Below are 7,793 nucleotides of genomic sequence, written 5' to 3' on the forward strand. Positions count from 1 at the left end.
ACAGCTTAGCAGCTCTACAGCTCCACGGGGCACTGGCAGCAGCACAGCTCATTGCAGGGGCACATGCAGGGCACAACTGTTCCCTGGCAATGTGCACAGCCTCTCTGCTCTGCCAAAAGACCCTTCCTACCACCAGAGATTTGCCCAGCTCCCCCCTTACCTCTGTGTGAGGCTGAGCCGTGCTCACAAGGAAAAAATTGAGTTAGGTGAACTCCCACCTTTATCATCAACACATCTAATGGATATGACACTCAGAGGGAATAATTTTTAATTATTGAGAAAATTTGTTTGGTTTTTTTTTCTCATGGAACTAGCCTGCATTTAATTCCTCTGAGCAGGATTGAGTTAGCAAGTCTGAAGGGAAAGGCGGAAGGCTTCAATGACAAGAGGGGAAAAAAGATTCCTTCTTGAGAATTCCTGTGAAAAAAGATTATTTTTAATCCACAGGAAAAACCCACACAGCTGTGACTGCTATTTCTGCAAACCACAAATACTTTTCAGAAAGCAGGCAGGCCTTATTGGTGTGTCTGTAGCATCTTAATACCATCCTCAAGGCCAGACTCAATCAGCAAGCAGGGAACGAATGGGAAATTTATCTGCAGTGAGACCCAACACTGATGGCAAAGAAATCAACAGGGCTTGCATCTCATGACCATGTCCAATCTGTAGTCAGCTGTGGCCACAGTCCCTGTCCTGACTGACAGTATAAGTCATTTGGCTAATGTCAAAAAGGAGAAAGCAGCATAAACTAATGAGACAATGCTGTGATGCCATTTGTGTCCTTGCAGGATCATCTGTAACTGTCAGCCACCTACTCTGACACAAAGCCAGCACTGACCACCACAGACCAGTTTTCCCTGAAATCTGGTGGGGTTTTTTTTCCATTTGGATCTGGCCTTTCAGCTCCTTTCTATCCTCACCTTTTCCTTCAGGGGTCTTTCCTTTTTCAGTAAAATCCATGTTTGAACCTGTGCCTCTGCCTGGCAGAAGTGTCTGGGTGTGAATTTGGGAACAAGCTCAGAGCAGACAGCGACGGGAGCTCAGTGCCAGCCTTTGAACAAGGTCGGGTGGCTCCAATTGCTAGCGGTTGGCACAGACAGGCAGAGCCAGATGCATCTGCTGCTGCTGTGGCTGTGTCAACAACAACCTTCACAATCCCAGCTTGGGGCTGCCTTTTGTGACATGCTCACCCGTGGTTCTCTCATTTCCGTGGCTGCAAAACCCCACCCCAACTCCATCCCTTTCCCTTCTCTTGCTAAGGGTAGCCAGTCCTTAGCCCAGCCAGGCCGACCTGAGCATTTCACACTGTCTAGGATGTAGGCACTTTCCAAAGCTACTTTTCTAGGCCTTTATTTCTGTGATCCCCACTAAATTCTGGGATGTAGCTTGTTGGTGTAGGATTTTGTTTATTTCTCTTCACATCAAATAAAGTGGTGGGACACAAACAATAGCACCAGGTGATGGAAGTAAAAGAAGCTTTGCATTCCCCAGTAGATGACCCCACATTTCAGCTGGCCAATAGCTGTAGGGAACAAATTGATCATCCAAATGTTCCACTTTTGCTCTGCTTCATTGTTCCAGAGCTTTATTCCCTGCCTTCTCTATTGCACAGACACCCAAACCCAACATAAACATGATCTGCCTCAAAATATTTCTGATTTTGGCAGTTCCTGACAATTCAAAATTTTCTTAATGGAAATAGCACAATAGGCAGGTCATTCTGAAATACTCTCCAACAGAATGGATAAAATGAATCATGCTTGATTTGGCAGAACAAAGCCTGACCCATGGGACCCGCAGGTCTGATCCCTTTTTCTGCACCTGCAAAATAATTTCTTCAAGTCTCATCTCTCCTATCTATTCAAAGAAGCTTTGCACTCCGCATTAGGTGCCCCCGGTTTTTCTGGCTTCCTGCTGGGCTCGTTTGCCCCCAAGCAGGCAGGCACAGGCCGGATAGTTCAGTCCTTTGGAGATCGACTGTCCGAATACCTAAGCCGCTCTTAGCTGCAGGCAACCTTATCAAGCCCAAAGGATATCAGCTCTTTAGTGATTTATCAGCTCTCTTATGATTTCAGCTGTTTGCTTGCTGAAGTGCCTTTCTAGCTGGGAAGCAGACGCAAGACAGGAGAAGGCAGCCCTGGAAGTTCACAGCAAGGGTTTTATTGGAGGGTCTGTGAAGTGTTTCAGTGACGGCTCTTCCGACCAGAATGAGCTAAAGCAGCCCCTTATATAGGGCTAGATGGGATCAGAAATTGTCCAATAGCAGGGGTTAAGGAGAAGTAACCTATGGGGTCACAGAGAGATAAGATGGGGTTTGAAAGGCGGAAGACAGGTGCTTCTGGCTTTTTCACCATGACTTGGCATTTCCTCTCTCTAGGCCTCAGCCCTCCATGGAGCTTTAGTGGGGCCTGTGCCTTCGACACCCGGTATTCAGTGGGCCGATATGATCAGTGTATCTGTAGGGTGTAAATTGGCCATGCAAAGTTCTCCTTTGTTGTGTCAGGAGTTTATTCAAGCTTTCTTTCCTGCAGACACACCCAATATTGCAACACCTGCCTCAAAACAATTTTTATTTGGACTGTCCCTGAAAATTCAAAACTATACTCAGAGCATTTCCCTGTCCCCAGGGACAGGCTCCAAGGCTGGGCTCTCACCTGCATGGAATGAAGAAGAGCTGCTGCCCTTGCCAGCAGCTTCAGGGTCTCGCAATCAGTGCTTTGAATGCAGCTTTTGTACACACTCTGCCTCTCTGAGCCCAGCAGCATTCCTGGGCATCGGAAGTGCTGCTGCAGGCCAACACCCTCCAGGCACAGCTACAGCAATGAGATTGCAGCAAGTCCTGGCTGAAGGAGTCTCCAGGCTGCAGCAGCCCTTCACCTGCGGCAGAATCATCTTGCGCTGCCATGGGGGGAGCAAAGGGGATGACGGGCTCTTTGCAGATGAGGGTCTCATGTGCTGCTGCTCACTGGGCTGATATAGCTGCTGGTGCCCTTCCCCTAAAACTGGATCAGGAGCCTGCCTGGAAAAATAACACTGCCAGTGCCAGTGCCAGCCACCCATCCCTGCCATGGCCCTTCGCACAGGGTGTCCGGCCCACCAAACTGCTCCAGTCAGGTGATGTTATTCACCATCAAAATAGATTCAAACAATGTGTTTTCCACATTCTGTCAAAATCATTGCCATACAGGCCACATGTTGGAGAGAGACTGCTGTTGTCAGAATGGGGGAAGCCCCAGCAGCTGCTCTCCCCATGGCTGGAGGGCCATGGCAGCAGAGGCAAGTCTCTCACTGTGCCCACTGCTGTGGGACCCAGTGCTTTGAACACGTTCCCACTGAACTCAGGCTGCAGCTACAGCAGCATCGTGCCTTCACACATTTTACAACAAAGCGTTATAATAGCACACAGAACTTGCCCCAAGAGCTTCAAAAAAAAAAAAAAAGGGGTGGGGAGTGGGAGGGGGCAAGTGAATTAAGTGAGTTAGAATAGTTTGCTCCTTTTTAATACAAGCATACCTGGATTTAAGCAGGGAAACTGGACTAATCATACTGCAGACTGGTTTGTAAGCCTTGTCTCTAGCGATTCCCACCAGTCTGCAAGCATTTTTCAGTAGAAAGGGGTAGATAAGATTTTACAGCACATGCATGATCAAGTCTGATCTGGAACTCAAAGTACAAGACAAATACTCCCAAATTGGCCATCCATGGGAAAAGGAAGAAGAAAAGCAGATGAAACAAGTGCCATTGTGGCTGAACTGCCTGCATTTATCCCATGGCCCAAGCTTTCTTTATAAAAGCACCTCAGTTCAAACACACAGCTTAAGAGCAAGGAATTCAAGTGTTTCCAGAGCATTTAAAGCCTGATTCCTATTACTTTCAAGGAAAGGTAGATGCTAAATTCCTTAAAAATACAAATATGGGTCTATTTGGGGCTGTATTCTTCAAAAGCAGGAATGGAGGTTTAGAATTGCAGAACTGTTTCCATTGGAAAAGACCTTTAGAGATCATAGAGTCCTCCCAATAACCTGAGACCTCTGACACTGCCAAGGCCACCACCAAAGCATATCCCAGGAAATGTTGCGGGATGGGACATTCTTCTTGTCTCTTTTGTCTCCCCAGGAGCCCCTTGGAAAGAGAAATGCCCACACAGGCTTTATCTGACACCTTCCCAGCCAGCTTTTCCCTCACTCCCGGGTCTCATTTGCTCCACAGCCTTCACTAGCTCGCTCAACTCAGAGGAGCTCTCAGAGGAGAAAACACTGCCTGGTGTGGGGCTGTCTGATCCCTGCCTCATCTTGACTCTATCTGCCCCACACCCTTCCCCATCAAAGAGACCGAAGGATTACCCCCAGCCCCCGGGTACTGCACCAGACCCCAGGCACGTTCCCTCCTCTGCTCCTTGGTGGCCCTGGGGAGGCTCCAGAGCCCTCCCTGTGTGTGGAACAGCTGCTGCACCTCCACTGTGCCTGTGTGCAAGCAGCGCCCAAGGAGCAGCTGCACCAGTTTAGAGTCTGAAATGGAATCCTCAGTGGACACAAATGACAACTGACATTTCAGGGCCTGGCAGGAGAAGCTAAATCCATCTGCTCGCTGCCCTTTCTAGCCATGGCCACACTGATGCAATTGGAAGAATTGCCCCTGCCCAGGATGCTCTCAGGTGGAAGAGAGGAGCAAAAGCCACATGTTTCTGAGGTGCTAGCTGCCAGTGCCTCAGGTTTCCCTTCCAATTTCTAAGGGGTTTGGAGTATTTTTACCACTACAACACTTTCTGTGTATCCCTGTGAGCAAGTAAGCACCACAAACCACCTCCCTCAAAGCCTTGAGGTACTGCCAAAGCAGAACTTGTTCATGCTCTTTTCTCAAAAGATTGACCGTGGAATCCTAGGGCACTTTCTGGGTGGGTGTTTTAATCTGCTTTTCCATGGCCTTGGGCTGAGCATGGTGAGGCTGAGGCCTGGGGCTGGGGAGCCCCCGGGGCAGCGGCGAGGGGTGGCACTGAGGGGCGGCACTGGGTGCACTTCCCCCAAGCAGGCGGGTGGGCGAGCGGCCCGGAAAGGCGCCCTGGGCACAAGGGCAGGCACAAGGGCTCCGGCTCTCTGCAGTGCAGGCAGCCAATTGCCTATTGCTGCTCCTAGAGCCGCTGTCAGGGCCGTGTCTCCTCCCTGCCGCTGACCCTGCACCTGCAGTGCTGCTCCGGCTCTGCCGGGCTCCCCAGCACGGACGGCAAGGACGTGGACACGCTGCAGCAGGTGCCCAGGAGGGACACCGAGATGGTGCGAGGGCTGCAGCTCCTCTCCTGCAAGGAAAGGCTGACACAGCTCGGCTTCTTCAGCCTGGGAAAGAGACTTAGACTTGACCGAGCTGTGGCCTTCCAGTACCTGAGGGCAACCTACAAGAAAGCTGGAAAGGGACTTTGTATGAGGGCGGGCAGGAACAGGACAAGGGAGAATGGATCCAAATGGAAAGAGAGTAGGTTTAGGTAGGGATTCAGAGAAAAGACCCTCCTGGAACAGTTTGCCCAGAGAATGTGTGGATTTAGAGAAGAGGAAAGCAGGAGAAGAGGGAGAGGGAGAGAGATCCACAGTTGGCCTTGGATCCAGCACCATCTCAGCTGCCCTGAGCTCTGGGGCCCTGGGACATGTCATCATTTTCATATCCAAAAACTCATTCAGTAAAGGGCTCCCCCTCCCTTCATTATCCCCAAACTTTGGTGTCATGGTTTAAGAGGAAATGAAGTTTTTTGTGATGGTGTGGGCAAGCCAATCGGTGTTCAGATTTAATATTGGCACCTGGTTTGTCCACTGAGGGCATGGATAAGCCTCTGAGAACACAGGGGTTAAAAGCTGTGATCTCCCAGGGGAACTTACTCTTTGAGTCCGGCTTGGGACTGAGCAGACCCTCAACCCTCCCTGCTCGGCCCGAGCTGGGCGGGGTGGGGGTGGAGGGGAGCCATGCGGCCGGAGGGAGGTAGGCCAGGCCTAGGCCGAGGGGTGGAGGAGAACATTGCAAGGGCTTCGGGCAGCCATCCTCCATTCCCCCCCCCTGGAAAGAGAAAGAGAGAGCCAGAGCCGGCACCTGTTTTAGTGGGCCGGCGTGAAGGAGAAGGGGGGGTGCCCAGCAGGGCCGCCAGGTGTGGGAGTTCATGAAGCAAACCAGCAGAGCCTGGGACTTTTAACCCTTCTGGGGAGGATGGAAACCTTGCAAATGCTGATTCCTCCTGAGGTTGATGAGACTGAGAGGATGTTGAGAAGAATCCTAGGTGGGAGGAGATGATGGAGTGGCCTTTGGCTGGACTTTTCTTGGATAGCCAAGACAGAACCCTTGAGTTCCTGTGACACAGAGACTGCATTCTAGGGGGAGGCAATGGCTCAGAGCCAGGAGAGTGCAGTGATGTGGAGGAGTGTGAACAGAGACGACGGGTGAGGAGGGTGGTGGTGGTGCCCTCCGTCTTCGAAGAAAAGGAAGAGGAAGAGGAAGATGATCTCTGTTTAAGAGACCCCTCGGCCCCAGGGGGTGAAATTTGGGGGGGACAGGTGTCCCAAAAGGAGAGGGACTGTGCTCTTTTTTGGAACTGGACAAAGTATCCTTAAAGGGAAAAACCCTAGAAGCAGCTCTGGTCCATGTGCAGTGGTGAGAGCACTGGACATGGAAGGAAGAAGTCACGATGGCAAAATGTTCTCCGGGCGGTGCAACATGTGACATGGAAACACGAGAAGTTTCAACTGTTTCCTGGGGAAGTCTGTGGTGCAAGAGGGACTTCTCTCTTCTCGAGGAATTGAGAACTGATTATCTAAAGGGTGGATTTGGTGGTAATGGAATTGGAAATCTAGGTGGGGGGAGGAGGAAGAAATTTGGAAGGTTTTCATCTTGGGTTCTATGTGTTTTGTGTGTTTTCCTTAGTGTTTTCCTTTGTAGTTTTAGGTTAATAAAGTTTTTTTTCCTTTCAACCTCAAGTTGGAGCCTGCTCTGCTCTGTCTCTGATCACATCTCACAGTGGGTGCCAGGGAAGGAGGTGATCTCGTGGGGGCACTGGCATTGCGCCAGGCTCAAACGATGACATTCGGCTGTCTCGTTCCAGACCTCACCTCACCTCCCCAGTCCCAACCCCAACCCATCCCACCCCTGCTGGACATCAAGACCCCCTTCCCAAGCCATATTTCCCCCATTTAACACCACCCAAACACCATCCCACCCCACCCCATGCCCATCTCACCCCTCCTGACTTACAGCACACTTCACCCAATCCCCTTCCACCCCCATTCCACACTGACGGCCTGTGGAATCAAGGAAATTTGGGCTGGGAATGAGCAATTTTCAGTGGCCTTGAACCCTCTCATCTCTTTGAGTGCCAAGAAAGGAAGACAATGACATCAAATACCCCCAAATCCCCCCAAGTATCTCCCTGAATCACAAATTCCCCTGAAACCCTTGTAAAAAGTGAGGGTTTAGATGCCTTCAAGGAATTTGTCGATTTTTTTCCCCCCAGTTTTGCCTATTTTAAGGGATGAAGATCACTGAAAACAAAATTAGGGCCAAAACAAAAGGATAACTAGCTAAATGTCTTCCCAGCTCAGATCACTGGGAACATGGGTCTGAAGGGCTCTGACCAACGTGGGTCCTCCAATAGGGGAGGAGTTGGGGCAGCACACAAAGCTCTTCCTGCAGCTGGGGCACTTGCAGGGCTTCCCTTATTGGTGCCTCCATTGGTGATTACTGAAGTTAGAGCCATCTGAGAAGCTTTTCCCACACTGGGGACACTCACAGGTCCTCTCCCCGGTGTGGATGCACCGGTGGAT

Source organism: Serinus canaria, chromosome 25, assembly GCF_022539315.1.
Source record: "Serinus canaria isolate serCan28SL12 chromosome 25, serCan2020, whole genome shotgun sequence".
NCBI classification, from domain to species: domain Eukaryota; kingdom Metazoa; phylum Chordata; class Aves; order Passeriformes; family Fringillidae; genus Serinus; species Serinus canaria.